Below are 9613 nucleotides of genomic sequence, written 5' to 3' on the forward strand. Positions count from 1 at the left end.
CCCCAAGGTAGGGGAGAATAAAATAATCCAAACATCTGAAAACAGTCTTTATGCCATTTAATGTTTTTCATACCATATCATTGAGTAGGGCCAAAAGTGGATTAAAATTATTGTTACTGGGAGGAGAACAGGAGGATTGTATCCTGTTTTAAAATCCAATACCTGTCCCTACCTGCCCTTCATCAAGGCCCGGCTGTCCTAGTTCGTCTTAAAACTCATAATTCTCGGGGGTCTTATGTTTTGACCGTCCTCTCTCTATGATACATTGGGTCTGGCTTCTGCTGCTTTGGAAACCAGGTAGGATGCCTATAGACAGGTGGCGTGGTGTGTATGTACAGATTTAATTTGGAGACTCAGACATTTTAGTTGATCTTTCCCATTACCTAAACTTAAGCCAGAATCATGTGAGAGTTGCACATTTTTCCAAGAGATGTATCGAAACGTGTTGCTTTTTTAAAAAGATGCCTGCTGCCAGCTGATAGGTAGCCCTGTTTGCTTAATTTTACACATACCATGCTGTTAGTCTTAAATATCTGCATTCATCTCTGTCAAGAACTCAGGCTAGTACTGACACTCTAATCTAGCTCATTAAAGAAGTTGATTAGCATTTATTTAATTGGATAACTGAGAAAGTAAAAACCAATTTAAGCTTAATTGTTCGTGGTGTGCAGGAAGCTGAACAATATTAGTCGTGGAGTTGGATGTGAATGACAGATTTAAAAAAAAAGTCATTTATCCAGGGAATTGGGTTTTATTTAAAGCTAAAATTACACATAGAAATTCAATAGCTTTAAATTATTTTTTTGAAAAGACAAGGAATTTTATAAAACACGGTCAGTATTTGTCATCACTGCATTGGCTTGGTTTACTGCTCACAGCAATAGCAATTCACCTAGGATAAGGCAAATTAAATAGGTTTTCTACGAACAACTTTTCAAATGCACGCTGCTGTCAGCCTTTCAGCTCAGCAGACACACACACACAGTGACCAAGGGGCAATAACCTTGGTCACAGCAATGACTGCAGCATAGTACAGAGGAGCCAGCTTTAACACAGCTAGCTCAGGTACCGGTAATGCTCCAGCTGTGGCATTGTGAAGCTCAGAAAACAGGGAGAAGTCCGAAAATAGCTGAGCGCACGTTACTTCATATGACTTGGAGATAATCCTCCTGCAAAAAGCCATAACTCTGCTATGAAATGATTGCACCTAGCATGTGTTTTACTGCTTGAATGCGTGGATGCTTGCATTTTAAGTGCAGTTAATGATAAAATATCGTGTGCGACAAGGCCTATAGTTTGGCTCTTCTCTAGTAGACCTGTCCGTGGTCCTTTAAGAACCTCTTGATTCTTGTTAGTGTTGGGGCCCTGTTTTGCTCCACTTCACTTACTTATGTTATAATACATGGAAGGATTAGATTACAATTGGCCTTGATTTCTCATGAGAAGACTTTTGATTTAAAGGTTTTGTATGAATGGAATTAGCCTTCTTCACATCCCCAGCTCTCCAATCAGCTATTCAAGAATGGCCATAATTAGAATTGGTTTGAATCCTTCCCACATCCGTGAACATCAGCTCATTGGACACGCTACATTTCAGCAGCCTGAAACTGAAACGGTAACACAGCAGCTTTCATAAACTCTTAATTAGATTTAGTGGGGGTTTGAGGGCTGCCTTCTTCACCTGAGGCCTGCAGAGAAGGGGTTTCTATCAGAAGGCCTTTTCCAACCAGTTCTTCTCCGTCCGGGATTAGGAGGCCACACGTTTTTCACTTGTGTCAAGACAGTCTTGTCAGTTCTAGCTCTAGTTCAGCTATATAAAGTCTGTAACAATCCAGTGGGGTTGATGTACCGTAGCTGTCCTAATGCGGGATTTGATGGAATGAGGACCCCTATGGATGCTGATGCCAACCCAAAAGCCAATCCTTTCAGGCTGCTGAAAACCTAAGCCAGTGGTTCTCAAACTCTTTTTATTCAAGGCACCTCTCAGAAGATGCCAGCTCTTAATTTTCACTGGTTTTTTGACTACAGAGAAATAATAGACAGTTCTTCTTTTGCAAACAACTCTGGAAGACCACAGCAGGTCACAGTGTTTGTAACACTACAGATTCTTATTTGAAATCTCTGACTTTATCTTGTGAATCATGTTGTCACTTTTAACAGTGCTAACATTGTCTGGGAGCCTGGAAAGATCCTCAAGGCACCCTGATTGAGAATCACTGGCCTAAGGCAAAAGAGCTAAGATGAACTGAATGCTCTAGGATTAGTACAGTTTTAGCACATAGAAACTTCCCCCAAGACCACATCAGGGTCAGGATCCAGGAAAGCCAGTACTTTAGAAGTGGTGGTGTTTGAAGTAAGGCCCTGTCTTTACAAGCCAGCTATAAAAGGAACATGCACACATGCACACACACATATGTATAGCATAAAAATGACTTCAGTGCTAAGTGAACAATTGAGCATGTTACCTGTTGGTGACTTAGGGATGATTCTCATACAGACCACTGATGTTATGCATTAAGCCATTACCACCTGCTATTGAGAGAGCATTTAGTGTCCCATTACTGAGCCCATGGATCATTTGCAAGACAGATCTGAACAGCCCTGTCAAGGGAAGACATTCTCTTAGTGTCAGGCAGATTCTTCACTGTGTGCACTACTGGCTGGAAGCAGAGGAAGGGCCACGACCTTGGTTCTGAAGTGTATCTTCATTAGGAAGAAAGATAACTAATCTTTTCTCCAGTGCTCCCCTTGGGTGTGAAGAGGTCCCTATAAAATATCTGGAAGCCCACCTCATTATCCTTTGCCCTGATAACTACCAGCAATTTGACCACAGCTAAGTTGCTGTGTTACTTAAGGAGGATACAGCAATACATCTGAGCTTTCCATTTCAGCTTTCAGTTGCCAGAGCCATATTTTTGGAGGCAGGTTATAGCACTTTTTCAGGAGGAGGGGAGGGGAAAGTAATACCTTTTCCAACCCAAATAGAAGATGACCCTGACTAGAAGATGACACCCCCATAATTAGAGTCTATATATGGAAAATGTATACATTTGTTACAGTTTTCCAGGTATAAAAATTAATTATTGGAGGTTTGCCTTGAATTTGTCACTCTCCCACTGTTATAGCAGGGAAAATAATTCTGAGGGATTAGGTAGCCCTTTGCTCTCTGTTTCCCCTGGTAGCCTCTTCCCCCTCCCCTGACTTTTGAACCTGCTATCCCCAAGCATGTGGAAGTGAGGAGCAAATTTGGAAACAATAATCTTGAAATTAAACATGGCTGTAGCAATGTACATATAGTACTGCCTATAGACTTAGTTAATCCAAAATTGATGCTTATTACCATTTTTTGAAACTGCTGCAAGTTTTAAACAGGTGTTTCATACACACAATTTTGAGCAGCACTTTGGCAATCTAGTATAAGCTATATTTTGTTTCAAGATTCCAGATTCAGATGGGAAAAGCTGAATAGTAGGGCTGTGCGAAATTTTGACGGCCGTTTTGTTTCAACACTGTTTTGACTCATTTCGCGGTCAAAACAGCAAAATTGAAATTAAACAAAGGCCGTCGAAATAACCTCAAAACAAAACAAGGCTAGCTAATCGAAATGTTTCAAAAGTTGAAATGTTTCGACCATAGTGCTGGAGATGGGAGGTCAGTCCAGCTGGGCTGACTTCCCATCCCCGGCACAAGATCTGACAGGGGATGGATGCCTCTTCATCCCCTGTGTTAGATAGTACCCAGCGTGGGAAGGCAGTCCAGCTGGGCTGCCTTGCCATCCCCCATGCTAGATCTCATGGGGGTGGGAAAGCAGCCCAGCTGGGCTGCCTCGCCATCCCCCATGCTAGATCACTGCCCCCCCATCCCCCGCGCTAGGCCATGGTCCAGCAAAATGTTCGAAACAGCATCAAAACAGCCTCACTGTTTTGACAAAGCGAAACAGTGAAGCTGTTTCCACTCAAAATTGTTTTTGATACAAAATACTGTTCTGTCCAGACCTCGAAACTGAAGTTGGAATGGAACAGTGCCATTTTGCACAGCCCTACTGAATAGTCAAGTTCCAAATTTGACTGACTAGAGCTCAGTTGTCAAATCTGTGTGGCTGTACCAGCAGGCAAGTATCCTCCCTCCACTCTGGGGCTTTGGATACTCCGCAAATCCAGCAGCATTCCTATGTGCAAGAAACCTGAGGGTTCATATGCCCCCAGTGTTAGAATCATAGAATCACAGAATCATAGAAAATTAGGGTTGGAAGGGACCTCAGGAGGTCACATCTAGTCCAACTCTCAGCTCAAAGCAGGACCATCCCCAACTAGATCATCCCAGCAAGGGCTTTGTTGAACTAAGCCTTAAAAACCTCCAAGGATGGAGACTCCACCACCTCTCTAGGTAACCTGTTCTAGTGCTCCACCACCTGCCTTGTCAGAGAGTTGTTCCTAATATTCAACCTAAACCTCCCTTGCTGCAATGTGAGGTGGGCTTAGGTTGATCTTAGCCTGAAGCCAAGTCATACCCAGTTGCCCTGTGCCTCATCTCCACATAAATATTTGGGAGTCCCAGGACTTGTGACAAGAACACCTGGTTCCAGTCATGGGGGAGGGAGGGGGGTTAACTTGCACATGGATCCTTTTTGTGGGGTATGTGGAGTATGCGAACATACTCGGCAGCACTGAGCTGTGGCATCACTGTGGAGGGTGGGGCCATACTAGCCATATGTGCCAGGCTGAGAGAGGGCATGACAGGGGGATTCTGCACGGGTGTGCAGTATTTTGACTTGAAAAAGAGTCAGCGGTATGGGGGACTGTGCTTAATGGGCACTAGCATATGTCTTCTTCAGGTGGGTTACACTAACCTTTCCTGGCAGGGGAGATACCACAATCACCAAGGTGGTTTTACGTGGCAGAGGAGATACCCAGGGTGAGGTCTGTCCCTTGTATTCTGGGCTGGCTGACCCCTGTGAGTTTCCCCAAATTCAGGGAACTGGACTGTACACTTTTGCATAGTTTTGTGGCAGTGGGGCACTGTTTCCTTTCTTCCCCTAGGCTTTATCCTCAGTCTTTTGACTAGAAGCAAGTGAAAGTAGGAGGCATCTGAATCCCAGGGTCTCTGGACCCTGGGGTTGCTTGTAGGATGCCTGCCAGAGAGTTGGGGGCTATCTGAAGCCCCACACTGATAGGTCTGTGAAGGAGGATGCTTGCCCAGTGGTAGAGCCATGTAGACTTAAATGATTGAGCTCCGCTTAGTCAAAATTTGGAACTTGACTATCGGGCTTTGCCCAATAGAATTCAGAACTTGTTTGGCCCTCAAAGCCATTTTTTTTTGGTATAAAAAGTAGGATCCTATCAGCATTTTTGGCACCAGGGAAGCTTTCTCTGGCTTCTCTGAATGCTGGCCTGCTATTGCAGCACCTATGTGTTTTATAGTAATGCTTAGTGTTGGCTGCATTTAAATCAACTTCATAGTGGGACTCCATTGCTGAGCACATGGTGCTTTTGGAAGCATTTTAATGATAGACAGTGTATTTAATGAGATTTCTTTGTATGCCATTATAAGATGAGGAGCTCTTTTCTACATGCCAATTGGGGAAAAAAAAAACCCTTGTTCTGAAATTGAGTAAATATGGCATATGTTATCATAATATATATATATTGTGGTATAACTATATATTATTAACAGCAGTAACTCCTACATCTGAAATATTGTATTGGATATGCCATGGTGTTCCAGAAAACAGGGAGGGGTGTCAGTACTAGTATAAAGTGGCATATCTCCATTTACATCAGTACATTACATCAGAGCAGTTATCAGTTGAGGAGCTGCCTCTATCAACTCTCCCATTATCTTTAAATGAATTCCCCTCAAATTAGCAAAGGCACTGATTTGAATGAACTCACAAGAGATCCTCTAGGTTATTCCCCTGATGAAATCCCACAAATCAAAAGAGTTCGACATCAAGAGATGTTCAAATTTGGTGACAAAGTAGTGTTGCAGGCTATCTTAAGAAATATCCTGCTCTTGGCAATACCAGCATAAATCCAACAAATGATTTACTTTAGATTGACAGTAGTGCAAGTGAGAAAAGAATTTGGTTTATTGTATGCCAATTTTCATCCTTGGGGAAAAAGAAAACAATTCCGTGAAAGTAATAAGTAACTCCAATTAGAGGTTTATACTTAACGTTGCTTTCCCAACATTATCTGCAACATCATTACCATAATGCTTGGAAAACAGCATGGAATAAGCCATCTGTGTCTAGCATGGCAATTTTGTATGTCAGTGTACAGCTAAGTTCTTTGCCTTCATGCAGCTATTGGATCAGATCTCTTTTTAAAAGCGACTTCTTGATACAACATATGTTGGCACCATCAAGCAGGAGGGTCACCTTGGAATGGTTCTTCTTTGTTAATGGGGCTGCAGTGCTGTTACCTTTGATGTGTTGAGGGGGAAAAGCTACAGGAATTCACTGGTGCATAAAGTGAATTTACATGTGCACCATTGATTTATAAACTGAATAACTTTTCCTTCTGAAACACACAAAGGCACAAATCACCATTGTATAATCTAATGGAGAAAACCCAACCATTTCATTGTAGGAACCAAAGAGCAGTTTTGAAATTTCCAGCCTGAAGAACCTTTCTAACAGGCTTGGTAAATGATCTGAACTTACAATGCGCAGTACCTTAAAATTAAAGGAAGGAAAAACAAATTGCCTAATGTTTGTTTAAGGAACAAAAAACCAGAACTTGAGTCCCCAGGAAAGCAGTGTACAAGGGCCATTCTGAACATACTGAATAAGAAAATGTCACATTATTAGCAAACCTTGCATTTTGGGTTCAGGCAGGTTATTAAACTGGGTTATTAGATTCAATCTGCAATCTGAATGGCACAGAAGGTGTGGAGGAAAGGACTGTGCCAACTACTTATGTTCACTGTTGCTGTGACAACAGGATTTGAGAAAGGTCTGATTAAGAAGAAAAACAATACTAAAATTCTGCTGGGTGTCTTAAACCCAAATAATCACACAATGAGGGCACAATCATGCCCCATATTAATGAAAATATATAGAGCAAATATTAAATTAATATCTGTTTCCAGCATGTAGGAAAATATGAACAACAGAAGTGACTAACTACAATTAAATTCAGTATAGCTTTGGGTTTTGTTAATTTAAGTAAGTTGTGAAATGTACCTCTTGGTGTGTATTTTAATTCAATTTATTATGAAAAAATGTCTTTGAAATGCCTCTACATGGACATCAACTTCCAGGCAAGTACTGTTTAGGTACGTAGTGACAAGCCACTGTGCTTCTCATTGTGGATTGTGGGGAGCTCTAATTAGAAGAGAGGTAGAGAAAAGTGTTTTTTTCCCTATAGCTGGGGGTCTCAGTGTTTCAGCCAATGGTTTTTTGCCAATCGTTTCAGTATTTCAGGCAAGTCTAGTAGGGCTGTGCAAAATTTTGACAGCCGTTTCATTTTGACACTGTTTTGACTCATTTCAAGGTCAAAACAGCAAAATTGAAATGAAACAAAGGCCATCAAAATAGCCTCGAAACAAAATGAGGCTAGTTGAAATGTTTTGACCATGACACTAGGGATGGGAAGTCAGGCCGGCTGGGCTGACTTCCTATCCCCGGCACAAGAGCTGGCAGGGGGGTAGGGAGGCAGCCCAGTTGGGCTGCCTCTCTATCCCCCATGCTAGATCACACAGGGGATGGGAAAGCAGCCCAGCTGGGTTGTCCCCATGCTAGATCACGCGGGAGGTGGGGAAGCAGCCCAACTGGGCTGCCTTCCCGCCCCCTGTGTGGTCTAGTGTGGGGGATGGCAAGGTAGCCCAGCTGGGCTGACTTCCCACCCCTGGCCCCAGCCCCATGATGAAGCAAAACGGTTGAAACAGGGTCAAAACAGCCTCACTGTTTCAACAAATCGAAGCAGTGAGGCTGTTTTGACTCAAAATTATATTTGATACAAAACACTGTTCTGTCCAGACCTTGAAACAGAAGTTGGAACAGAACAGTGCCGTTTCACACAACCCTAATGTCTAGCTATGTTGTGACTCCTGCCTTTGATGTATAGGCAGAGCTGTCCATGACCTGCAGTTTCCAGGAGCTCAGGATCATGACTATCACATGAAGAGTGACTGAAGTTTACTGCTCATGTGCCCATGTTTTGTGGTGGGACATGTAGCCCAGTTGAGTTAGAGTAGCTTCAGCCCACTGGGAACTGGGTGTTTTCAGCTTTATCACAATACTTGCTAGGATCCCCATCTATCTCCCCCTTTCTCTTACTTCATCAACTTCAAGAGCAAGCAGCGGATGAGTACTTTTGAAAATCTGCTTCTTCTTTAGGTGCCTAAATGGTAGCAGAGCAAGTTTCAAAGTCTGGTCCATGATCATTTTACCTGTACATATATGGTTTATGTTTTCATTCCAGTCTCCCCAGCTGACCCATTCTAGTTACTTACCAGCTGTTTAAGTCCATCTATCTGCCTAGCCAACTACCTATTTTTTAACCATCACCTTTAGTTTGGCCTCTGTAGTACAATTACCTATCATCACAGCATCTGAGTACATCTGATCATGAGCTATAGGTTGGTACAAATAATGGAAAGGGCTATTATTTCCTCTAAATGAATCAGTTTGTTAAAGCCAAATTAGGGTGGGAATCTGCAAGTTGTGAAGTTGAGGGCAAAGGCAGGCAATTATTTTTATTTGAACTAAACACATTTGCTGAACAGGAGATGTTCTGACTGCTTGGGAAATTGAGGAGGGTGGGTGGGGGGATAGCAAAAGACGTAGGGAATGATAGAAGAATATTAATTTTTAAATATGCCACTTAAAATGTGTCTACTGAGCTGGAATCCAACCAAGTGAGCCTAGTAGTATGTATCTTTAATTATACTCTAATTAGGCCCACAAGTTTCAGCTGAAAGAAGGTTTGGATTCCTTTTAAATAAAGAATAACAACAACAAAGGGGATTTTTTCTAGACTCTCATAGCCTTAATTGCAATCTCAAACACCTCAAGCATTTTTTGGTAGGCCAATTATATAGAAACATGCTGCAGCTAGGTTAATATTCTACAGCGGCCCACAATGTGATGCTATTCCTTTCTGGAGCTGTATGTTTTTAAGGCAATTTGGAGCACAGGGAGCTGGCTGGAATGTAGGTTTCAGATCCAACAACTGGTGTCACTGAACATTTCAGATCTTCACATGGGAAACGTTTTTCTATTGATGCACAAGCAAACCTGAAGTAACAGGGACAGCAAAGGGAAAAATAAGAATGAATAAGAAGAAACGGAGTTACTTTTCACGGCAGCTTTTACATACTCGGCATGCACTCCCTTTGGGACTTAAGGGGAGCTTTTCTATAGAAATTCTAACTACTAAATCACAGCATCTAGTGTGTTTGCTTCCCCCAAAAGGACAGTATTTCGCAATGATTATCTATCATTTTTAACATGACAGTCCAGTTATTCATACTTCGGTGGATTAATTTCATAGGATCAGATATCAGTTCTCAACATAGTGCATGATTTCTCAACTGGTCCCAATAATGTAAGTGGAACTAGTCATGCCAGCTGATGCCAGTGAAAAACATGGCAGAGTCTGACCCTCAA

At 42.2% G+C, this 9613-nt stretch overlaps 1 pseudogene; it reads left to right on the forward strand.

Annotated features, from left to right (window-relative positions):
* The first annotated feature begins 4846 nt into the window (after nucleotides 1-4846).
* Nucleotides 4847-5039, forward strand: LOC112550448 (annotated as a pseudogene).
* The last annotated feature ends 4574 nt before the right edge of the window (nucleotides 5040-9613 follow it).

This window comes from Alligator sinensis, unplaced genomic scaffold (assembly GCF_000455745.1).
Source record: "Alligator sinensis unplaced genomic scaffold, ASM45574v1 scaffold207_1, whole genome shotgun sequence".
NCBI classification, from domain to species: Eukaryota; Metazoa; Chordata; order Crocodylia; family Alligatoridae; genus Alligator; species Alligator sinensis.